General features: G+C 41.5%; 2 pseudogenes; one reads left to right on the forward strand and one right to left on the reverse strand.

The window, feature by feature from the left end:
• Window positions 1-1,185: 1,185 nt before the first annotated feature.
• LOC103889732 (profilin-1-like) lies at window positions 1,186-4,874 on the reverse strand (annotated as a pseudogene).
• A 5,356-nt stretch (window positions 4,875-10,230) lies between these two features.
• Window positions 10,231-25,604, forward strand: LOC100436043 (neuroblastoma breakpoint family member 3-like; annotated as a pseudogene).
• The last annotated feature ends 443 nt before the right edge of the window (window positions 25,605-26,047 follow it).

Consider the following 26,047-nt stretch of genomic DNA (forward strand, 5'->3'; position numbering starts at 1 on the left):
AAATGTCCAATAACAAGTGAAAGTATAAACAAACATGGTATAGCCACATGAAGGAATACTACTCAGCAATTACAAGGCATTAACTGTTGATGCAAATACTCATATGGATGGATTTTAAAATTACGTTGATGCATGAAAGAAGGCAGATACAAAAGAATGCAGGTATAATTTCATTTATAGAAAATGGTTAAAAATGCAAATGGACCTGAAGTGACAGCGGCTCCTTGGGTACGAAGGTTGAAAGACTGATGAACTGCAAAGGGGTACAAGAAACTTTGGGGCATAAATTCCTCTATCTTGGTTGTGGCAGTAGTTCCATTAGTGTATACATTTGTAAACATGCATTGAATTATGCATTTTAAAGTGGTGCAGTCTGTTGTACCTAAATTAAACATTTATAAAGTTGATTTCATCACCTTAATTTCTCCGTACTAGCAATTAGCAGCTAGAAAATGCAATTCAATAAAACGTAATAGAGATTAATAGCCAGAATCATTCCATGCTTAAGAATACATGCAATGAAGCAGGTACAAGGCCCCTAAAAGCAATTGGTGAGAAAAATTAAAGAAGACTAAATAGAGAAATAGATATGTTCATTGATTGGAAGACTCAATTTTATTAGCATATTACATCAACACAATTCTGATTAATATTTCTAGTAGGAGATTTTAGAGAAATTTAAAAGCTAATTTTAAAATGTATTTGAAAATCAAAGAACCTATAATAGGCAAGTTGGTCTTAAAGAAGCAATAAGTTGGAGCACTTTGCTAGATTTCAAACCTGATTTTAAAGTAATTTAAAAATGGTAGTACTGTTGTAAGTATTCATAAATATATCAAAGTAAAAGAATACAGATTCAAACTATACATTCAAACATATGTACAGTTATTTTTTTTTAGTAGAATCTTTTTTATTCACAAAAAATCCCTCAAAAGAAAAAAGTTTTCCAACCACACACAAGAGGGGTATAGGTAGGGGAAGGTGTCTGTCCATCTATCCCTGGCCCCCAGCCCATGTTGTTTTGGCAGCAATAAGGTGTGTGGGGTAATGGTCCCCGAAATTAAAATGGTGTGTGTATGAGAAGGAAAGTGGGGCAAAGCTGTAGGGAGTGGTGGAGGGGAAGGAACAAAGGAGGTCAGTATTGGGAACGCTGAAGTTGGGAGGCCATTTCATAACATTTCTTTGTTATGAAATGGTGAAACTACCGTGGACTCCTTCTTTGCCCATTAGCAGGCCTAGCGTCTTGGCAGTCATGGTGACAGTGACATTGAAGGTGCGGGCTCCACTGACGCTCTTCATATGAAGATCCACGGTCAATTCCCCATCCTGCAGCAGTGAGTCCGGGACCACAGTATATTTCTGGCCCCCCAGTGTCAGCCCATTCATGAAAAAGCTTGACCAGTCTTTGCCAACCAGGACACCAACCTCAGCTGGGGTGATGTTGACGAAGGTTTTCCCTGAGACGGCAGCCCAGTTGGAGGGCAAGTCCTTGTTGCCCATGATGGTCATGACCTAACAGGTCCCGTCCGCCACAAGGCTGTAGATGGAGGCATCCACCTGGCCATTGCGTTGCTGCAGGGGCTCCTCTGGTCACTGCTGCTGGGGCCGCCTGGGCTGGCGGGCAGGGGAGGCGGAGAGCTCGGGGCAGGCGCTGCCCTCCTCACCACGGCTCTGCTAGCTGTGCAGCAGCCTTCGCAGTGCCACTTTTTAAAAATATATATTTATTCATTTATTTATTATACTTTAAGTGCTAGGGTACATGTGCACAACGTGCAGGTTTGTTACATAGGTGTACATTTGCCATGTTAGTTTGCTGCACCCATTAACTCATCATTTACATTAAGTATTTCTCCTAATGCTATCCCTCCACCAGCCCCCCATCCCACGACAGGCCCTGGTGTGTGATATTCCCTGCCCTGTGTCCGAGTGTTCTCATTGTTCAATTCCCACCCATGAGTCAGAACATGCTGCCACCGCCTCTTCTAAATGTTTTAAAAACAAAGACACCAATGCCCTTCATTGGGAAATGAAAGACTTTTAAGTAAAACGATTTTGAGTGAAATAATATTTGTTGTTTTAAAAAGTTAATATTAACAACCACTCTCCATCATACATTGAAATTAACTTAAGATGTGGAAGTTAAAATTAGAAATCATGTAAAGGAAAAATAGGAAATAGTTTCATGAACTTGACATAGGAAAATATTTCTTAGACTAGATACTGTAGCACTCACCACAATAAGAAATCAAGCGAATTGCACTTCATTTTTAAAAACCTTCTACTTATTATGTTGTTAACAACTTAAAAGCTATCTGTAGATCAGGAATAATTGTTTGCAATGTAATATAGCAAAAAAAATGTATATATAAGTGGACTCATTCAAAATATATAAAGAATTGCTATAGATTACAAAGAAAATGACAAACACCCCAGTATATCAACAAACATAAAAATTTGAGAAGATATTTTCCATAAGAAGATATCTAAATGAACATTAGGCCTGAGAAAACCAAAACAGGATATCACTACACACTTGTAGAATGGCTATATATAAAAGACTGAAAATATTAAGTGTGTGGGAATGTAGAGCAACTGGAAATGGCCTACATCTTTCATAGAAATGTAAAATAATACAATTACTTTGCAAAACTCTGTGTCCATTTTCTACACATTCACCAAGCAACTCTATCCCTAGCTATAGATACCCTGGAAAATAATTATGTATCTTCACAGAAATAATTGTATGAGAATATTCATCGTTACTTGTGCACAGCAGCCAACAAGTAAACCTGTCTCCCATCAGAAAAATGGATATCAAATTGTGTGATAATCATACAATCAATAGGATATTACTTGGCCAAAACAAAATGAAATGAGGGAAAAACACAATCAAACAAACTAGTGGCATATATAACCACCTGAGTAAGAGAAGTCAAAACAAGAGAACATGCTAAACGATTCAATTTTTTAATTTTTTTGAGATGGAGTCTCACTCTGTTCCCCAGGCTGGAGTGCAGTGGCCCGATCTTGGGTCTGCCTCCCAGGTTCAACAAACTTTCCCTGCCTCAGCCTCCCAAGTAGCAGGGATTAAAGACACCTGCCACCACGCCTGGCTAATTTTTGTATTTTCAGTAGAGACAGGGTTTTGCCATGTTGGCCAGGCTGGTCTTGAACTCCTGACCTCAGGTGATCTGCCCACCTCAGCCTCGCAGTCTTGGTATTACAGGCGTGAACCACCAGGACTGGCCAAAATGATTCCATTTTCATGAAGCACACGAATAAGCAAAATTAATCTTTGGTGACTTCTATAGTTTAAATATTGGTCCCTTCCAAATCACATGTTTAAATGTGGTCCCCAGTGTTGGAGGTGGGGGTTAATGGGAGGTGTTTAGGTCACAGGAGTGTATCCCTCATGAATAGATTAATCCCCACCCTGGGAGAAGGTAGTGAGTGAATTCTCACTCTCTTAGTTCCTGTAGAAGCTGGTTATTAAAAAGTGCCTCTCACCTTACTCACTTTCTTTTGCTTCCTCTCTCACCATATGATCTCTGCACACACTGGTTCCTTTTCACCTGCTGGCTTTCACCAGCTTCAGGCCCTCATTAGGAGCAGATGCGGGTGCCATGCTTCTTGTGCAGCCTGTAGAACCATGAGCAAAATGCACCTCTTTTCTTTATAAATTACCCAGCCACTGGTATTCCTTTCCAGCAACACAAAGGGACTAAGGCAGTGACAACATTCAGAATATATTCTTCATTTGGGGGATGAGTATTGACAGGCAAGGACCACATAAGAACCTTGTGGCATGGGGGAACATGTTCTTTGTCTTTAACTGGGTGTTATTATACAATGTATAATTATATTAAAATTTATAAAGCTGTACTTTTAGGTTTTTTGCGGTATTCTCTATGCAAATTATATCTCAGTGAAGAACTGTTAGCATACAACAGAGAGAAAACAAACACTCAAAAATGTGAAAATTGACAGAAAATAGGTAACAGATATTTAGCATATAAATAAGAGGGATCCATTGAGAAGAAATCAAAAGAAATGGAACAGAACAAAGACAAAAAAGTATAATAAAAAAGTTTAAATTTCAAAGTGTGAAATGATATTAAAATGGCACAGTTTCCTTGGGAAAATCAAGCAAGAACCATGAACTCTGAGACTAATTCCAGCAAAAGTATGTAAATCAGTTTGATCTAATGGTACATGGTTAGCTTTGAAGGCCAAAAGGAACTGGTTTCTAATTCTTATTCCTCTCCTCACTAGTTTTGTGACCTAGTGAAATTTTGCAATCTTTCTGAGTTTGTTTTCTCTTCAGGAGCAGGATAATACCCAAGTAACAGGATAGTTCATAGATTTAAATATGATCGCATGGTAGTGGACGTGAACCATAATTAGTTTTTAAGAATACATTTACACTGAGCTCTCCTTTATCCGGGTTAAAATTGTAGACAAACAATTGACAAAGAATAGACAAAATGTTCTAACATAAATATTCTTCCTTTTTTTCTAGAAAGAAGTCACACATACAGTAAAAACAAAGAGGACCTAGTTCAATTGAACAACCTTCCCCAAACCCTGAAACAGCTCTACTTTCTAACACCAGAGATGTCTTGACTGACTCCTACCCCTGCAGTCCCCTCTGTCTGGAATAGATGGAGGAAGTTTGCTCCAGCCTTAAAAGAGCATGGGCTGGCAAGCGTTCTCAGAGAGCCTCTCGACTTCAACTCTGAAGGCCCTGAGGAATATGTGCAACTGGGTCGGGTTAAGTCTAAGCTGAATCACATGACCAGGGCTCTCACCGGCGCCGAAGTCAGTGGAAGGATATCAGTCCCCAGAGTTCTGTCACAGGCCATGGGATGCTCCATGGAGGGGTGGTGAGCATATGAATAACAATCAGGAGAAACATCGGTAATGGACAGGAGGCATAAACAATGTCTGCCCTCCACTAAAAGCCAGGAAAGTTCTCATTCTAAAAACGATGTCTTGAAGAAAACATATGTACAAATCTTTGTGACTTTGGATTAGACATTTTTTAAGTAGGCACAAACAACCCAAAAATAGATAAATGGACTTCATTAAAATAAAAATCTTACATGCTTCAAAGGACACTGTCAAGGAAGTGAAAAGATAATCCACATAATGGGAGAACTATTTCCAAATTATGTATTTGACACGAGTCTAGTACCTAGAGTATATAAGAAATTCACATAACTGAGCAATAAATGACAACCAAATTTAACAATGGGAAAAAAGCTGTGAGTAGAGATTTCTCTAAAGGAAACACACAAATGGCCAAGAAGCACATGCAAAGATGTTCAATGTTTTTCATTAGGAAAATGTAATTTTAAACCAAAATGAGATACCACTTCACACCCACTAGTATGACTTAGGAAAAAAACAAAGATAACACATGTTTGGAAAGTTATTGAGAATATGGAATTCTCATATATTACTATTGGGAATGTAAAATGGCATAGCTACTGAAGTTGGTAAACAGTGTGTGAGTTCCTCAAAAAGTTAAACATAAAAAAAAGTTAAACATAAAGTGACATATGATGCAGCAATTGCACTCCTAGGTTTACAACCAAGAAAATGAAAAACAGGTGTTCACTCAAAAACATGTATAAAGGTGTTGATAGCAGCATTATTCATAATAGTTAAGTGGAAACATCTGAAACCACTATCAGTTGATGAATAAACAAAATGTGGTATAACCATGTAGTGGAATATTATTTGGCCATAAAAAAGTTGAAGTACTAATGCAGGCTAAAAAGGATGAAACTTGAGAACAATATGCTAAGAACCAGATGAAAACACTACACTTTGTTATTCCATATAGAGGAAGTGCCCAGAACAAGTACATCTATGTATAGAGAAAGTAGATTAGTGGTTGTCAGAGACCGCAAGAAGGGGGGAATTGGAGAGTGACTGCCCATACAGGCATGCTTTTGGCATTATGAAAATATTGTGGAATTAGGTAGTGGTGATGGTTGTGAAACTTTGGAATATGGTAAAAGACACTGAAATGTATGCTTAAAAATGGTGAATTTTGTGATATGTGAATTATACTGTAGAAATAATAATAACAGTAATAAAGCAAGGTGTCTTTCCACATCTCCATGTCCTGTATTTTCATTAAAAAAAAAAAATTAAAAAAAAAAAGCATTTCAGGGGCCAGGCTCGGTGACTCACTCCTGTAATCCCAGCACTTTTGGAGGCCTAGGTGGGAGGATCACTTGAGGCCAGAAGTTCAAAACCAGCCTGAGCAACAGAGCAAGACCTTGTCTCTATGAAAAATAAAAGATTAGCCAGAAATGGTGATGTGTGCCTAGAGTTCCAACTACTTGGAAAGCTGAGGCAGGAGGATCGCTTGAGCCCAGGAGTTCGAGGTTGCAGTGATCTATAATCACCAGTGTACTCCAGCCTGGATGACAGAGCAAGACCTTGTCTCAAAAAAGAAAAAAAAAAGGGAATCTCACTTTAACAGTAAGTGGCCAGAATATGATGCTGGCAGCAAGTTGTGAGGAAATGTATTAGATGAAAGAATTACATTCCAGAAATTTTCCTTTTTTCAGAAATGAGATATAGGGGAGAGAAACACATACTTGGAAAGAACTAACCCAGCTGAAAATGTGGGAAGGTGATGGGGAAGAGGCTGCTCCACCTGAGATCTGGCTCCAGGACTTACAGCAAAGGGAACTTGGGAAAGTTACAGACTCTTTATGCCTCAGTTTTTTCATCAGCAAAACAGAATCATCCCATAAACTGTAAGGTCGATGCTATCAGTGGGTCCCCAAATTGCACATCTGAGTCACGTTAACAGACACATTCCAGGCCCCACCTGAGCCCTCTGAATCCAAATCCCTGCAAGGAGGACAATGAACTTGTATTTGCGCTGACTTTCCCAGGTGTTTCTTACTCCGATCAACTTGGGTGTAGGACCCACTGAGCTGCATCACATCATTCCAAAGCCAAAACACAACACCAGAACAAGAATATTTTCAATGCATTCTCTAAAGCAGAGGAGAAACTGTTGTGGGAACCTAGAAGTAAAGGAGATCTGGCTTGCTGGGCTCCATTTAAACTTTATTTTGAGTACAGCAGAGACACAAGCACTTCGGGACACATGCCTGAGGCAGTGACAGTCCAACTTTGGAAGAACGGAAGCCCTAGCTTCACATTCAAGCATGCTTTGAGTAGAAATTGTTTACCTCTTTTTGCAGAGCAACATGACCAATCTTTCCTAAGCTGCTCATCTTACAAGAAAAAGAATCATACTGCTAAGAATTCAGACTTTATCAGTCATGGGTAAGTAAGGAAGTCTTATAAACCTATTCTAGCCACCTAACAAGAATCCAGAAATTTAGCAAGTTCTTTCACTTACAGGACAGTTGTGTTCACTAGATCAGAGGCATTGAGACATGAAGAACACAACCTTAAAAAGGGAAAGTGTTCCTTTCAGTTTTAGGACATCACTGGAACATTAGGGGAGTGGGAACACAGCTGCCCGCTCTACAGTCTGGGTTGCCTTTGTGTCTGGAATGTGTCTGATGTCCTGATCCCTGCATCCATTTCAGGGAGCGTTGGGAGGAGCCAGAATCACTGATGGAATTGGACAGTGCATGGAGATGGCTCAGCAGGATTAGGTTAAGTGCAGGGGCAAGTCCAGGTCATAATGATAGACAATGAGTGGCGCTGTTGGGGACAAAGATAAAATCAAAAGTTTGTGCTTCATTTTCAAAAACTCAAACTAATAACAAACTTGGCCTTATAAGAAATAATAAGTATTTTTCTATTTACATGAGAATTTAATCTCAAAACAGAAATCAGAAAAATATTAAGTCCATGACATAAAACCTAAACAATTGCTCATATTTATTCTTTCTAAATAGAGCGAAGTATAAAATATTCTCCATAAAACATATATTGTGGTTATAAAAAGGCAGAAGTCTTAGTGAGAATCATTGATCTTCCATAGAAGAGTGAATTAAACACAGCCAAAGGAAGACCCAAGTCTCATACTTCTCTTGTACATTCCAAAGTTCCAGGGAAATTCCAGGTGATAGAGGTTATTTCCCATACTGTTAAAGCAAGGTTACAGACACTTCTGAATTTTGGCCCCAGTACTCTAGGAGGGCACACCTCTGTCCTGGAAAATAATACAGGAATGAATACTCTTCCCATGACTCATTCTGGTCATTCTTCCAGCATCACAAAAACCAAAAAATGGAAATATGGCCAAATACATGATTTGCTATCCCTCTTCTTCAGGTTTCTTACCTGTTACTTATGGATAATAGCATTACCTTAAGGATTATGGTGAAGATACAATGTCCAAATATGAGCACAGTTTTGAGCAAAATGCCTTGTATGAATTGGTCAATGAATAATTACTAAATAATTATGTGAATGTTTACTGAATTATATGGATTCTATGAATAATTACTGAATAATTATTGTGATTGCTTTTATTGGCAGTGCTGAAAACTCATCCCTGTGTGACCTCATGTAAGCCATGTAACTTTGTGAACCTGCAGTTTTATCATTTGTAAAATGAATAAACTTGACAGATTTTCATTCTGAAACAGAATGTCAGGTCTCCCAGACCCCAGAAAATACATTGACTTAAAGCCTTTGATACATCTCAAAGCAGTGTCCTTACAGTGTCATTGGAGGATGGTGCAGGCTGCAGAGAGGGATGCTTTCAAATGGGATTGATCCAGTCTTCCTTCCTTCACTTCCACATGAATTCTGGGAAGCCCAGGGTCACACCCACTGCACCCTCAACTCAGGCAAGTCCAGCAGCCAATCTTAGGAGACCTGGGCTACAGAACAGTCTCCCAAGTTCCAGGCTCACAAAACCTAGGTGGGATGAAAGCTGAGAAAGTGAGGAGGTGGTTCAGGGGATCACTCTTTCCTACTCATGCCTCTCACCTCAAACTCACCTTCTACTGCACAGCAACAGTGAGGATCAGCAAGCAACCCTGACCATAACCTTGATCTTGCCATGTTCAGTTAGTGGAATGCAACCAAAAATCAATGGTATTAGTCCAACTCAACAAAATATATATCAAACCATATTCCATAAGAACTGCTTGTGGCCCTGTTCTTTTCAGTATATGGGAAAACAAAACGGAAACAACAAAATAGCATCAGGTTTACAAAAATTCCCAAGATAGATGGTCACACATGTTTTCAGGAGATCCCTATATAAATGATTTTGATCACTTGATACCTTGAAAAGAGCTCTTGTGGCACTAGAATGACATCCATAAGTGACAAGTATAAAACGTAGTGCTCAGTGACATTAAAAAACAAATCACCCCATATAGAGGAAGAGTTTTGGAGGTAGGGATGTCATACTTGTCTAGAGTGTAATGAAAAGCCAGGATGGTGCCCCAGTAAGAAAAAAAGAAATCAACGTAACAATTGGATGCAGCAAGAAGAATACTGAGACAGGAAAGAAAACATTTTTAAAAAATGAATTATTCATTCACTTTCTAGTGGATACAGAAAAAACTGCAGAAGACCCAGAGGACATCAGGGCAGGCTAAAAGTTTGATACCTTAGACTTGTGGAAAATCCTTAAGATCTGTTTTAACTTAGAGCAGGTGGGGTGACTTCATGACTACCATTAAGAAAATATAACCTGTTGGGAAACTGTTTCTGCCTTGATGATGTTGTACAGACAAGAGATAAACAGTGAGGAATATGCTTAGATGTATTGGGAAAGAGATGAGTCTGTGGCATTGTCACAAGGGTACACGAATACTGAGAGTGAATGCTGAAGGAATAATCCCCATTGGTGGTGACCCTCAGGTGAGACCAGGGTGCCTGTGTTTCAGCAAAGCCTGGGCAATTACAACGCAGAGCTTCTAAGATTCCATGACACCCTCATCTTCTAATTCTGTTATTGCAACTGCAGACTGTTACCTGGCATGCTGACCACAATATTCCTTACTCTTGTCAGAGTCTGACCTACTGGTAATGAGTGCCTTCAGCTCTGAGTTCAGGCACCTCGAACCTTGTTTTTGTGGTGAAGGATCCTAAAGTGCTGTGGGGAGTGATCACGTTTTTCTCAATAGTAAGTTAAGAATTTCAGTTACTGACATCCCTCAGTCCTGATTAAACCTATTGGATTTCACCAGTTTTTAACCTATCATGTGTTTGGATTTCTTCTCCCCAGTCCTTGGCTCCACCTCTTCTGCCACAAACATCAGCATGGTGATATCTGCCGTCCCTTGGTCTAGTGAGAAGGCAGAAAAGAACATTCTAGAAATCAATGAGAAATTGTGCCCCCAGCTGGCAGAGAACAAACAGCAGTTCAGAAACATCAAAGAGAAATTTCTTGTAACTCAAGTGGCCTACTCCTGGCCAACCAGCAGAACAAATACCATAAATTCTATAGGCTCACCATCCCAAAAGTGATGAATGATGTCCTATCTTCTCTCTGAGGAACTAAATGCTGTCTCCATCAAAAATAATTTCATTCTTCCCGTACATCTAAGAAAATAGAAATGGGTATTTTAACATTTTGTTAAAGTTGGAAGACAGAGGTACCAAAGTATTTAGCAACTTTCCATGTTTGCAGTCAGCTGGGGGTGGGACTAGAGTTAAAATCCCAGTTGTTGATTTCTGACACAGGCACAAAATGACCTGTTTTCTCCAAGAGGCTAAATCATGTTTTCAAGAATCCTCTCTGTACTATATAAAATCCTGCAGACAAATAACATCTAGTCTGTTGTTCTAAATGTCTGGACAAGTGAACTTTTATTCAGTTCAAGCTTCTGTTGAGGCCCAATAGGCAAAGTTCTGTTCTAGTGACCCTGAGGGAAACTTGGTGATAGTACCCAGTACCCGCTCTGAAGGGCTTCAAGAGCAGTCTGCTCCTAATAGAACATGTGGTATATATAAGTGACAGCATCAAGAGCAGGGAGTAGAGGCCGTGCACTGTGGCTCACTCCTGTAGTCCCAGCACTTTGGGAGGCTGACTTGGGCAGATCACGAAGTCAGTAGTTTGAGACTAGCCTGGGCAAGATGGAGAAACCCCGTCTCTACTAAAAATACAAAAATTAGCTGGGCGTGGTGGCGGCACCTGTAATCCCCGCTACTCAGGAGGCTGAGGCAGGAGAATCCTTTGAACCTAGGAGGCAGAGGTTGCAATGAGCCAAGATCATACCATTGCTCTTGAGCCTGGGTGACAAGGCAAGACTCGTCAAAATAAATAAATAAATAAATAAATAGATAAATAAATCTATAATTTAAAAAAAGTAGAGAGTACCCTGTTGAGAGGGAAGTCCTTCTTCCTGGGGCACAGGCTGTTGTTCCCAAAGAGGATCGCACCCGAGACTGTGTGGAAGTAGAAGTACAGTGTGCAGAGCAGGGACCCTGGGCCTGTCTCCTGGGCTCCATCCAAGTTGCTTGTCTTATCTGTCCCTCAGTCTGTTCCTCAGTTTCCTCATCTGTTCACAGGGTACGACAATAATACCTACCTCTGTAAATTGCTGCAATGAATTACATGAGCTATTTCTTGCCAATCTCCTAGAACATTTATTGGTGCAGAGTAAACACTATCAATTAGTTCTTCATTCCACTGTTTCTAAATTAACACAAACTTTATTAGCATTTGGGCATATTCCCTTCATGGCCTTATGGTCTTATGCCTCATACTTTATGCTTCAGATGTGATTCTTAAAATCATATCTGAAGATATGATTTAAAAATCAAAGATTTTAAAAATCTTTGACATATTTGTCCTTGAAATTCCCAGTAAAAGGGAAACCATCAGTCCCATAGTCCTGGGGGGCCTTCCTGACTGTACAAGAAATCACTACTTCATGCCCCAGTGCAGTGTTTTAGAGGAGAGGCTGCAAGGCTTGGGAAAGTGGCCCCGCATTCAGAGTCAAACCTCTGTGGCTGTGAATTCTGACTCCACTTCATTGTGGTTGAATCATCTTGTCAACTTCCTTGATGTGCCCTTGAGTTTCTCTTTCTTCGTCCCTAAATTTTGGAGGATCAGATGCCAGAAAGTCAGGAGACTGAAGAATAAATATGTGGCAATCCCTGCCTAGAGCCTGGTACTGGGGACAGTTTTGTCCTTGGGATGGACCTGGCTCCTGCCCTGTAGGCAGTGACCACAGCAGCATGTCCAGCCTTCCACTGAGGCAGGCATGTCTGTCTTTTCTCAGAATGTGAAGAGTGCAAAGACCACATAAAATCTATGCTGAGGAATGAGCTGCAGTTCAAGGAGGAGAAGCTTGCAGAGCAGCTCGGGCAAGCTGAGGAGCTCAGGTGAGGGGGCCTGGTGGGGGCAGGCAGGTGGGCAGATGTGTAAATCTCTGAAGTACAGCCGCTCAGCGGGGAGAAGTAAGAACTAAGCTGGGCCAGGGGAAAGGCAGGAATTGCCATGGTAGGCTCTTGACACCCAAATATTTATCAAACAGAGAACAAGGATAATAATAAATTATGGGTTGCAGTTGTTTCTCAGAGCCTTGTTTTCTCTTTTTCAAACAAGTAATTGTTGAGGGGAAATTTGCATAACACAAAATTAACCAAAGGAGTGGGAACCACCCAGCAGCATTCAGTATACTCAAAATCATGTGCCATCACCACCCCACTTACCCTTAGTGAGAATCACCTCCTGACTGCTCCTTCTCATTCTTTCACTCAATCAATGTTGCCTTCTGGACCCTGTCATTGTTTTCTTCTTTCGTCTCTTCAATTCTCCCCATCTGTACCTGGCCTTATTTCTGTACATGGCTTTGTATCTAGTCGCCGCAAGATACACTATGTGTATTTTCACATGGAGATGTCCCTGGCCAGAGTAAGGAACTGAAAGGATGTTGTTTTGAAACTGAATTAGGAAGACACCTACTTTTGTTTACAGAAGAGAAAGATGAATGGAATGTCATCGAGGATCTTACAGGAGCCCTCTCTGATATAGAGGAAGGCTGTAAACCATTTTTTATTCTTTCTCTTGGCCACAGACATTTCTTTAAACATATGCTGACCTTCTGCTTGGAGGTCTCCTTGAGGACATTGTCTCAGAAATCTCTGTCATAATATTAGAACTGATCACTTATCCAATTCCACTGTTAAATTTTCTCTACTCAGGGATCTAGAACTAGAAATTCCATTTGACCCAGCCATCCCATTACTGGGCATATACCCTAAGGACTATAAATCATGCTGCTATAAAGACACATGCACACATATGTTTATTGCGGCATTATTCACAATAGCAAAGACTTGGAACCAACCCAAATGTCCAACAATGATAGACTGGATTAAGAAAATGTGGCACATATACATCATGGAATACTATGCAGCCATAAAAAATGATGAGTTCATGTCCTTTGTAGGGACATGGATGAAATTGGAAATCATCATTCTCAGTAAACTATCACAAGAACAAAAAACCAAACACCGCATATTCTCACTTATAGGTGGGAATTGAACAATGAGAACACATGGACACAGGAAGGGGAACATCACACTTCGGGGACTGTTGTGGGGTGGGGGGAGGGGGGAGGGATAGCATTGGGAGATATACCTAATGCTAGATGACGAGTTAGTGGGTGCAGCACACCAGCATGGCACATGTATACATATGTAAAAAAAAAAAAAAAAAAAAGATGAATGAATGAATGAAACTTTTTTCCATTATAAATTTTCTGATTATATCCTTTGTCACATTTACTACTAGGGTTTCTTTTTTCTTTAATTACTATAATTTGCTTTCAAAAAAATCTTCCTAAAGATTCTTAAAGAATCTCTCAAAAAAAAAAAATTTCTCTACTATGTAACCTTAGGCGATACAAAGTCCCAGTCCACTCTCAGGAATGAGAGATGACCCCGTTACGGGAGAAGTTACAGGAAGGGAGAGATGCCTCCCACTCATTGAATCAGCATCTCCAGTCCCTCCTCACTCCGGATGAGCTGGACAACTCCCAGGGGCAGTACCTCCAAGAACAGCTGGCTGAGGGGTGTAGGCTGGCACAGCACCTTGTCCAAAAGCTCATCCCAGGTAAGGTGGCCATAGGCCCTGATGACCCAAAACCCCAGGCTTATGAGAGACTCCAGACCTCCATACTTTCAATGACAGTTGTATCGGTGGTGTTTTTTTCCACTAAACATACGTGGCCATGACATGACGAGGACTTCCTGGGTAAGAATAGAGATGGGAAACCCATGGGGTTGGAGGTCACAGTATTGCAATTGTCCCTCCTTCCTTGATGGAAGGTGATCTTTAGAGCAAGAGGCAGCAACTATCTAGTTTTAAAGGACAGGAAGGAGGCTGTGACTGGAGGGCGCTTGTTAGAGTGAAAAGAGCTCTGGACTAAGAATGAAGGTTCCCATGCTGTCTCTTCAGCAATGTTCTTAGTAACTGTCAGTGAGTGAGTGATTTATCCTTCCCAAGTTTGTCTCTCTCCATCTGCAAAGGCAGACAGATTGTCTCTTGCTAGGGACTGAAGCATCCAAATGTGGGAACACTTACTACTGCTTTTCAAAATGAGATGAAGCTCCTCACCTTGTCATGTTGGAGAAGGCACTTCATGTAGGGGCTTTTGGTGGTAGGAAGTGCTTCAGACTGGAGCACTCCCCATGGAGAGAATGTCAAATGCAGAAGCCACGTGGAGGGCCTGCGAAGTCTCCTGATGCATAGCGCACTGTGGGACAAGCTTGTCCTCTCCTAAGAGAAAGAATTAGGTTCAAAATGCGAACGGTGACAGGACACCAAGCCTGTGCTTGGGAATCAGATCTGTGGTGGGATGGGGGAAACAGTCGCCGAAGTCCAGAGAGAGGCTGCACAAGCCTCCAGTGATATGTGGAGCAAAAAATCTTTTCAATATTTGGCCACATCTTGATGGTGGCCCTCCAGATCAGAAATGCATTGCCTGATGGATCAGGAAACCGTTCCAGGGCATTTTGTTAAAGATAAAACATGAGAGCTTTCAGTTGAACGGTAACCCATGCCTAGGTGTTCATGTCTCTGTGTACATTGGGCTGACTGTGCTTGCAGAGTGTGAAGTGGGAAATATCTGAATGAACACTTCTGTATTTACAGAAAATGATGAAGATGAGGATGAAGATGTTGAAGTTGAGGAGGCTGAGAAAGTACAGGAATCATGTGTCCCCAGGTAACACTGAATACTCAGGAGCAAGTAATGGGTGGTAACATATGAAAAAGGTCTAGGAGGCACACCCTCTCTGGCATCTACAGTGGGCCAAAAGCCTGCATTCCCTTGGCCATAGTATGTTAAATTCAACCCAGCTTAGACACAGAGTGTGGCATCTGTCGTGTTTCTCTATGTGTGCCAAGTGTCATGTCTGTACCATACAGGGATAGCTGAGTCTTCATCCACCTCAGCTCCTATCTGTCCAGTGCAGTGAACACCAGCTGCTCTCTTCCTCTCTGGCTCCTTTGGCAGCCATGCTCTGTTGCAGAGAGAAGAGGTTTGCCTGTTCCCTCTTAAAGGGAACCTCCTGTTTGCTTTCTGGGACCACTCTCTTATGCCTCCTGTCAAAACCAGCTAGGACTCCCTGGGGTCCAATCCCTCTGCGTTTAATCTTCTGTCATCTCGATCCCACCTGGCTCATCAGGGAGGTGCAGAAGGCTGAAGAAAAGGAAGTCCCTGAGGACTCGCTGGAGGAATGTGCCATCACTTGTTCAAATGGCCACGGCCCTTGTGACTCCAACCAGCCTCACAGGAACAACAAAATCACATTTGAGGAAGACAAAGTCGATCCAACTCTCACTGACTCATCCTCTCATGATGAATGAGAGGATGCTGTACACATTTTCCCAGGTAGCCTCTATTTTCCTTGCGTCTCATACCTCTTTCTAGGCTGAGGAAGACAAACTCTGAAGACAGGCTCTATATACACAAATTGGTTTGAATAAAAAACTACGATTGGATTCTAAACACAGATATCAGGGATTTTTTGTGTCCTTCTCAGCTCATGTCATGCCTTTGTCTGCCAGTCCCCAGTATCAAGTTACTGGACCCCAAGCAAGTGTGACAATCTCATAGTCACCTGAGTGCAGGAGGAGCACAGGAAATATCTGTCAGGCCTCCTAGCTTCGACTCAGTATCTCTTGTCACCTGTGATTAGGTCATCTGTCCCTAAACAATGTACACAGAGTTTCTATGCCTTTTTAAGGAAGCTGGCAGCTTTTCCTGTGTATTTGAAAATATTGTTCTGCAGGCTTCACTGCTCTCAGCTTTAATCTCGATCTCCTTTAAGTCAGCTTACCTAGCTACTTTGCACAGTCATCTTGAAATCGGGAAGGAAACTTTCTTCTTTACTTTGCTGATATATTTCCATAAAGCAAGGCTGGACCCTGGTTCTCCACCCCATCAATGCAATGGCTGATCCAATGTTTCTTTGTAGCATCATAGATTCTTTTTTTTTTATTTTTTTATTTTTTGCTTTGGAGTTTTGCTCTCTCACCCAGGCTGGAGTGCAGTGGCACCATCTTGGCTTGGTGCAACCTCCGCCTCCCAGATTCAAGTGATTCTCCTGCCTCAGCCTCCTGAGTAGCTGGGACCACAGGTGCACACCACCACATATGGCTAGTTTTTGTATTTTTAGTAGAGATGGGGTTTCCCCATATTGGCCAGGCTGGTCTTGAACTTATGACCTCAAATGATTCACCTGCCTCGGCCTCCCAAATCACAGATTCTTTGTAAAGCAAGAGCTATTCAAATTTATCTATCAGTCAAGTTTCATGTATAGACGCCTCTAAACATTTAATGTCCGTGTTACCTGGGGATATAAGTCAGTATTGCAGCAACACTCCTAGAAAATTGTTTGAGCAATTTTTGGAGATATTTTGGGGAAAAGTTTTGTTTTGCTTTGCATAGACTCAGCCAGGGAATATGGCATTATGGTCTACCCATAGAGGAAGATTTTGGCCTGTGGGTCTGGAAAGCAGGGTCATCTACTTCTCATCAGACTTAATCTAGGGCACCCTAGAATATTCCTATCAGAATCCATATTCTTGCACTGAGAATAGTTATGTCCTTGTGCTATGACTGAACACTTATTTGGTTATATGTGAAGTGTGAATTGCTTAATGTGACCTGCTTCTCTGAATTTATTTACAGAAAATGAAAGTGATGATGAGAAAGAGGAAGAAAAAGGGCCAGTGTCTCCCAGGTAATGCTGTGGAATTGTGGGCTGTTAATTCAATAGTGACACCGGGAGATTGTAGATTTAGAGAAAAAGGGGAAGTGATGTATAGAACTATTTCTTCTTTTCACCCAACTACAAATTGTCCTTATTAACAATGTTGTGCGTTATTTGTGGCCCTTGTATTGGTTTTAATTTTGTAGTCCTGTCAAGATAGGAACTTGCAATCAGATGAGCCAGGTGAACTAGCCAAACAGGGATTTCTTGCTGATCTTTTCACAAAACAAGCTCCTGGATTCATTGATTTTTTGAAGGGTTTTTTTTTGTGTCTCTGTCTCCTGCAGTTCTGCTCTGATCTTAGTTATTTCTTGTCTTCTGCTAGTTTTTGAGTTTGTTTGCTCTTGCTTCTTTAGTTCTTTTAATTGTGATGTTAGGGTGTCCATTTTAGATCTTTCCTGCTTTCTCTTATGGGTATTTAGTGTGATACATTTCCCTCTACACACTGCTTTAAATGTGTCCCAGAGATTCTGATACATTGTGTCTTTGTTCTCATTGGTTTCAAAGAACATCTTTGTTTCCACCTTCATTTCGTTATTTAGCCAGTAGTCATTCAGGAGCAGATTTGTCCAGTTTCCATGTAGTTGCACAGTTTTGAGTGAGTTTCTTAATCCCGAGTTCTATTTGATTGCACTGTGGTCTGAGAGACAGTTTGTTGTGATTTCTATGCTTTTACATTTGCTGAGGAGTGCTTTACTTCCATCTATGTGGTTAATTTTGGAATAAGTGTGTTGTGGTGCTGAGAAGAATGTATATTCTGTTGATGTGGGGTGGAGAGTTCCGTAGGTGTCTATTAGGTCTTCTTGGTGCAGAGCTGAGTTCAAGTCCTGGATATCCTTGTTAAGCTTCTGTCTCATTGATCTGTCTAATATTGCCAGTGGGGTGTTAAATTCTCCCATTATGATTGTGTGGGAGTCTAAGTCTCTTTTTAGGTCTCTAAGAACTTGCTTTATGAATCTGGGTGCTCCTGTATTGGGTACATATGTATTTAGGATAGTTAGCTCCTCTTGTTGAATGGATCCCTTTACTCTTATGTAATGGCCTTCTTTGTCTCTTTTGATCCTTGTTGGTTTAAAGTCTGTTTTATCAGAGACTAGGATTGCAACCCCTACTTTTCTTTGCTTTCTATTTGCTTGGTAGATCTTCCTCCATCCTTTTATTTTGAGTCTATGTGTGTCTTTGCACATGCGATGGGTCTCCTGAATACAGCACACTGATGCGTCTTGACTCTTTATCCAATTTGCCAGTCTGTGTTTTTTAATTGGGGCATTTAGCCCATTTACATTTCAGGTTAATATTGTTATGTGTGAATCTGATCCTGTCATTTTTATGTTAGCTGGTTATTTTGCCTGTTAGTTGATGCACTTTCTTCCTAGCATTGATGGTCTTTACAATTTGGCATGTTTTTGCAGTGGCTGGTACTGGTTGTTCCTTTCCATGTTTAGTGCTTCCTTCAGGAGCTCTTGTAAGGCAGGCCTGGTGGTGACAAAATCTCTCAGCATTTGCTTGTCTGTAAAGCATTTTGTTTCTCCTTCGCTTGTGAAGCTTTGTTTGACTGGATATGAAATTCTGAGTTGAAAATTCTTTTCTTTAAGAATGTTGAATACTGGCCCCCACTCTCTTTTAGCTTGTATTGTTTCTGCTGAGAGATCTGCTGTTAGTCTGATGGGCTTCCTTTGTGGGTAACCCGACCTTTCTCTCTGGCTGCCCTTAACATTTTTTCCTTTGTTTCAACTTTGGTGAATCTGACAATTACGTGTCTTGGAGTTGCTTTTCTCGAGGAGTATCTTTGTGGTTTTCTCTGTATTTCCTGAATTTGAATGTTGGCCTGCCTTGCTAGGTTGGAGAAGTTCTCCTGGATAATATCCTGAAAAGTGTTTTTCAGCTTGGTTCCATTCTCCCTGTCACTTTCAGGTACACCAATCAAATGTAGATTTGGTCTTTTCACATAGTCCCATATTTCTTGGAGGCTTTGTTCATTTCTTTTTACTCTTTTTTTCTCTAAAATTCTCTTCTCACTTCATTTCATTAATTTGGTCTTCAATCACTGATGCCCTTTCTTCCACTTCATCGAATCAGCTACTTATCCTGTGCATGCATCACGTAGTTCTCGTGCTATGGTTTTCAGCTCCATCAGGTCATTTAAGGTTTTCCCTACTGTTTATTCTAGTTAGCCATTCATCTAATTTTTTTCAAGGTTTTAACTACCTTGCAATGAGTTCACACATCCTCCTTTAGCTCAGAGAGGTTTGTTATTACTGACTTTTTGAAGCCTACTTCTGTCAACTCATCAAAGTCATTCTCCACCCTGCTTTGTTCCACTGCTGGCAAGGAGCTGCAATCCTTTGGAGGAGAAGTGGTGCTCTGGTTTTTAGAATTTTCAGCTTTTCTCCTCTGGTTTCTCCCGATCTTTGTCATTTTATCTACCTTTGGTCTTTGATGATGGTGACCTACAGATGGGGTTTTGGTGTGGATGTTCTTTTTGTTGATGTTGATACTATTCCTTTCTGTTTGTTAGTTTTCCTTCTAACAGTCAGGTCCCTCAGCTGCAGGTCTGTTGGAGTTTGCTGGAAGTCCACTCCAGACCCTCAAACAGGGATTTCTTGGTGTTGCCTGTTCTCTCCCGAGTGTTTAAATCCAGGGAGAGATGTATATATGCTTTCTGCCCATTTTTTGTTAGTATGTTTGCTAGTATTTGTGCAAGAAAAGAAATTGAAAAAATAAATGTATTATATCAAAATATTGGAAAAATGGGGCCCTTAATAAACAAGATCTGTGTCTGCACTGCCTCAAGAGCTCTGTTCACTTGAATGCTGCATGTAAAATTCAATCCAATTTATGCAAAGTAGTTGAAGCCCAGTGTTAGTTCTCTGTGCTGCAAGTCATGATGGTAGTTTACAGGGAGAGTCTGGGTGCCCTACATTGGCTTATCTGTGGCAAATGTACCGAGCACGTGCTGCCCATTTTTGCTCTGTCCCCAGAGCAGACACCCTCTACCCTGCATTTAGAAGGATAGTTTTATTTCTCTTGAAGGAAAAATGTCTTTGGTTTCTGTGACCACTCCATTCTGTCTCCCATCATAACATCTGGGAGGTTTTGTTGTCTAATCTCTGTTGGTTAAATCTTCTGTCATCCCTGTCCTGCCTGGCTCGTCAGGAATCTGCAGGAGTCTGAAGAGGAGGAAGCCCCTCAGGAGTCCTGGGATGAAGGTTATTAGACTCTCTCAATTCCTCCTGACAAGTCAGCCTCGTACCAGTCTTACAGGAGCACCTTTCACTCATTAGAGGAACAGCGAGTTGGCTTGGCTCTTGTCATAGGCAGTGAGTACTCCATTGTGAAGGTGATAAAGCTCCAGTTCATGTCCCAGGTAGACCCCATAATCTTTGGGCCTTGTGCCCCTGGTTGGGCTGAGAGTTGCCATCACTGTGGGCTGAACCTATATATCAATGTAGATTTCAATCACTCTGGAGTCTAGTCTGAAGCACAGGCATGGGATGGGTCAGTGAGCTTGGCTCTCTTCCTAGTCTCAGGCCATGCCCATGCCACCCTGGATCGACTGTCAGGACACTGAACTCAAGGCAGGTGTGGCAAACTCACACCAAGCTATGCAGCACATGCCCAGGAGTTGTCTGTCAGATCAGCTCATCTGAATTAAATGTCTCTTGCCAGCTATGAAATTCCTTATGAGTTTTGTTCCCAAAGCATGTCTGTGCAGTTCTTTACCTGCCTAAGGCCAGTGTCACTCTTCTCTACCTCTCAGTGGAAGATGTGACCCAGATTTCACAGAATTTATCCCCATTTTCTGTGTCTTCTAAGTTGGCTTGTTTTAGCTCATCTGTCCATCATCTTGCTGGTATGTTTTCTAGATAAATGGCTGACTTTTCACCCACAAAAGACATAATAGCTGATGCTTCTGTGTAGAACCAAGTCTCATTTTGACTCAAGAGCTGGTACATTGCACCCCTCCATCAAATCTCAGTGTCCACAATCTCGTAAGCTATCAAGTCCTGGGTATTTGATGAGAGAAGCCTGAATATTGCCGTATCTCTCCTACAAGGTGTTAGAACTATTTGGCTAAACTCTATTGGGAGAAATATTGCTCATTTGTGTACACAAACCTAGGACAGAGCGCATTGGGAAGATAACGTTCCAAAACAGGGGAATTTTGCCCAAGGCTCAAGAAAGGAACCAAGTCAGTTCTCTCAAGACTTGATCTCAGGCCTCCTGGTATATTTCTCTCAAAGTCTCCTGTTCTCACACTGAGAAGACTGAAGTCCCTGTGTTCGGATTGGACAGAGGAAGGTTTCTGTGTGCAAGGAAGAACTGCTTAATGTAAGAGGCCCCATCTGAATTTATTTGCAGGACATCGTTGTGATCAAGTGAAAAAGGAGGACCAAGAGGCAACAGATCCCAGGTGAGTCTGAGAAATTGTGGACAGTTAATTTGGTGTTGACACCTGGAGATGCCAAGTCCAGGGAAAACAGTACATGCTGAAAAAAATGATTTCATCTTGTCAGACAAGTCTGAATTATGCCTACTGACATTGCTTTTGGTTCTCATTACATTAAATGTTTAGGTTTTCATTTCTTCCTACCCTTATCATTTACTAACCTAGTGAAGGTTGACCATACCTCAAAAGCTGTATTCTCATAGTGACTGCAGGGAAACTTGAGCACATTTTGTGCAAAGTTATTAAGCCCACTCTTTTCATGATCACTGTTTGCTGTGTGTCCTGAGGGCACAAATACAGAGTGTCCTTTGATTCCCTCATCAGTGTGTCACCTGACCAATCCACTGAGCTCACTATATCTCTGTCTCTCTCTGTGTGTGTGCATGTGTGTGTGTGTGTGTGCATGTGTGTGTGTGCATGTGTGTGTGTGTGCATGTGTGTGTGTGTGTGTGTGTCTCTCTCTCTCTTCCTCTTTCATCCATTTATACCTGACCCAGGTCTATCCCAACATAAAGGCAATAATTTGTTACCTCATTACTGGATCTGTTCTTTTTTTTTAAAAAAACACTTCCTTATGTTACCCATGAAATCTAGCTGGGGCTGTGTGGTTTCTGATTTCCTCTGCCTTATTCTTTACTTTTTCCTACTTTTCCAGACTCAGCAGGGAGCTGCTGGACAAGAAAGAGCCTGAGATCTTGCAGGACTCACTGGATAGATGTTATTCAACTCCTTCCGGTTATCTTGAACGGTCTGACTCATGCCAGCCCTACAGAAGTGCCTTTTACTCATTGGAGGAACAGCACCTTGGCTTGGCTCTTGATGTGGATAGTGAGTACATTACTATGAAGGTGATAAGCCTCCACCAGGTCTTCCAGATAGGGGTGATATTCCTGTTCTAAGTGGCCCTTACTGATCCGAGAGATGTCATTGCCACAGGCAGGACCTATGGGCGCATATAGCTTGTAATGAAATGTAGTTTCAGTTGGAAGCCCAGACATGAAATGGGTCAGTGAGCATGGCTCTATTCCTAGTCTCCAGCCATGCCTGTGGCAACCTGAGCCCACTCTCAGCTCATTGGACCCAGGCAGATGTGAAAAATTCACAGAACTATGATTTGGACTCAAGGGTTTGTAGATTTTCTCCTTCATTCTAATTTCAGTGTCTTGCAACCACGAACGAGCTGGGCGTTTGATGAGACAGGGCTGAATACTGCAGTTTTCCTCCTAGAAATCATCTGGGGCATTTTCTTTGAAATGATGGGAACAATAAGGCATAACTGTTTCCACAAACTTGGGATAAATGATTTTAGGATAATGATCTACCAGAATAGTGGTATTTCACCCTTGGTTCTGAGATGCAACTGAAGAATCTCTATCATGACCGGCTTTCAGGCCTCCTGAAGTATATCTCTCCCATTGTCCTGTTCTCATGCTGAGGATCCTGAAGTCCCTGTGTGGGGATTAGACAGTGGACTGTTATGGATGTAGATGAATTGGCCTATTTTGTCTATCCCTGTCTGAATTTATTGTAGGAATTAAAAAGGACCAAGAAGATGAAGAAGACCAAGGCCCACCATACCCCAGGTAACTTTGAACAATTGTGAACAGCTACTTCTGTGTTGACACCTGGAGACTCTTTGTTCAGGGAAGACAGAGCGGGCCGACAATATCGACTACATCTGTTCAACCAAGCCTGAATTATTCCTACTAACATTGCTGTTTGTTTTCATTGCAGTAGATATTTAGGTTTCCATTTCTTCCTCCCCTTATCATTTACGAACCTATGGTACGTCGACCATATTTCAAAAGTTGTATTCTCATGGTGACTGCATGGAAAGTTGAGTACATTTTATGGAAAATTATTGAGTGCATTCTTTTCATGATCACTGTATGCTGTGTGTCCTGAGGACACTAACTCAGAGTGTCCTGTTACTCCCTCATCAGTGTGTCACCTGGACAATTCATTGAGCTCTGTCTGTCTCTCTCTCTGTCTCTCTGTCTGTCTTTCTCTTTCATCCTTTTCCATTTGGCCCTGTTCTGACCCAACATGAAGGCAATAATTTTTACCTCTTTAACGGATCTATTCTTTTTCTTTTTTAACCACTTCCTTATGCTACCCGTGAAATCTAGTTGGGGCTGTGTTGTGTCTGATTTTCCCTGGCTTATTCTTTACTTTTTCTACTTTTGCAGCTCAGCAGAGAGCTGCTGGAGGTAGTAGAGTCTGAAATTTTGCAGGACTCACTGGATAGATGTTATTTGACTCCTTCTAGTTGTCTTGAACTGCCTGACTCATGCCAGCCCTATGGAAGTTCCTTTTCCTCATTGGAGGAACAACATGTTGGCTTTTCTCTTGATGTGGATGGTAAGTATCTTTCTATGAAGGCAATAAGGATCCACTGAGTCTTCCATATAGAGTTCATATTCCTGCTCCAAGTGGCCGTTACTGAGCTGAGAGATATCATTGCTGCAGTGAGGACCTATAGGCACATAGGTTGAATGAAACTCTAGTTCTACCTGGAAGCCCAGACATGGGATGGGTCAGTGAGCATGGCTCTCTTCCTCATCTCAGGCCATGCCTGTGGCACTCTGATTCTACTCTGAAGACATTGGACCTGGGCAGATGTGACAAATTCAGAGAACTATGATTTTGACTCAAGGGTTTGTAGATTTCCTTTTTCAGTCAAAATCCTCACAACCATGAACAACCTGAGTATTTGATGAAACAGGGCTGATTATTGCAGTTTTTCTCCTAGAAATCATTTGAGGGCATTTGCTTTAAATTGATTGGAAAGATATGGCATAACCATTTGCACAAATTTGGGACAAATGATATTGTGATAACGATCTACCAGAATAGGGACATTTTACCCTTAGTTTCTGGGACAAAAATCAAGGAATCTCTATCATGAGCAGCCTTCAGGCCTCCTGAAATATATCTCCACAGTGTCCTATTCTTATGCTGAGGAGCCTGAAGTCCCTGTGTGAGGATTAGACAGTGGATTGTTATGTGTGTAGGGGAATCAGCTTAATGTGTCTGTCCATGTCTGAATTTATTTCAGAAATTGAAAAATACCAAGAAGAGGAAGAAGATCAGAACCCACCATGCCCCAGGTAACTTTTAGCAATTGTGGACGCTTAATTCTGTGTTAACACCTGGAGACGACAGATCCAGGGAAAACAGGGTATGTTTAATTTCATGTTTTCAATGAAGGCTGAATTACTCCTACTGTCATTGCCGTTGGTTTTCACTGTAGTAGACATTTAGGTTTTCATTTCTTCCTCCCCTTATCATTTACTAATGTACCATAGGTTAACCATACCTCAAAAGCTGTACTTTCACGGTGACTGCATCAAATTTTGAGCACGTTTTATGGAAAACTAAAGAGCTCACTCTTTTGCTGTGTGTCATGAGGGCACTAACTCAGAATGTCCTTTTACTCCCTTATCAGTGTGTCACCTGGCCAATTCACTGAGCTCACTTTCTCTCTCTATCTCTCTCTGTCTGTCTCTCTCTCTCTGTCTTTCTCTTTCATTGTTTTCTACCAGTCCCTGTTCTATCTCAACATAAAGGCAATAAATTTTTACCTCATTAATGGATCTATCCTTTTTCTTTTTTAACCACTTCCTTATGTTACCCCTGAAATCTAGTTGGGGCTCTGTGGTGTCTGATTTTCCCTGGCTGCTTCTTTAGTTTTGTCTCCTTTTCCAGGCTCAATGGGGTGCTGATGGAAGTGGAAGGGCCTGAAGTCTTGCAGGACTCACTGGATAGATGTTATTCGACTCCTCCAACTAACTTTGAACTACCTGACTCATTCCAGCACCAGAGAAGTGCCTTTTAGTCATTTAAGAAACAGCACGGCAGCTTGGCCCTTGACCTGGACAATAGGTTTTTTACTTTGATGGTGATAAGACTCCACCTGGTCTTCCAGATGGGAGTCATATTCCCGCACTAAGCAGCCCTTACTAAACTGAGAGATGTCATTGCTGCAGGCAGGACCTATGGGCACATGTAGATTTGAATGAAACTATAGTTCCATTTCGAAGCCCAGGCATAGGATGGGTCAGTGGGCATGGCTCTATTCCTATTCTCAGACCATGCCAGTGGCAACCTGTGCTAAGTCTGAAGACATTGGACCCAAGTTAGGTGTGACATGTTCACATAACTATGCAGCACATGCCAGGAGTGATCTGTCAGACATTCTAAATTGAACCACATATCTCTGGATAGCTACAAAACTCCTCAGGGATTTCATTTTGCAGGCATGTCTCTGACCTTCTATACCTGCTCAAGGTCAGTGTCATCTTTGTGTTTAGCTCATCCAAAGGTGTTACCCTAGTTTCAGTGAACCTAACCCCATTCTTTGTATCTTCAGTACCGGTTTCTTTTAGCTGATCC

The sequence above is a fragment of the Pongo abelii genome, chromosome 1 (genome assembly GCF_028885655.2).
Source record: "Pongo abelii isolate AG06213 chromosome 1, NHGRI_mPonAbe1-v2.0_pri, whole genome shotgun sequence".
In the NCBI taxonomy this organism is placed as follows: Eukaryota; Metazoa; Chordata; class Mammalia; order Primates; family Hominidae; genus Pongo; species Pongo abelii.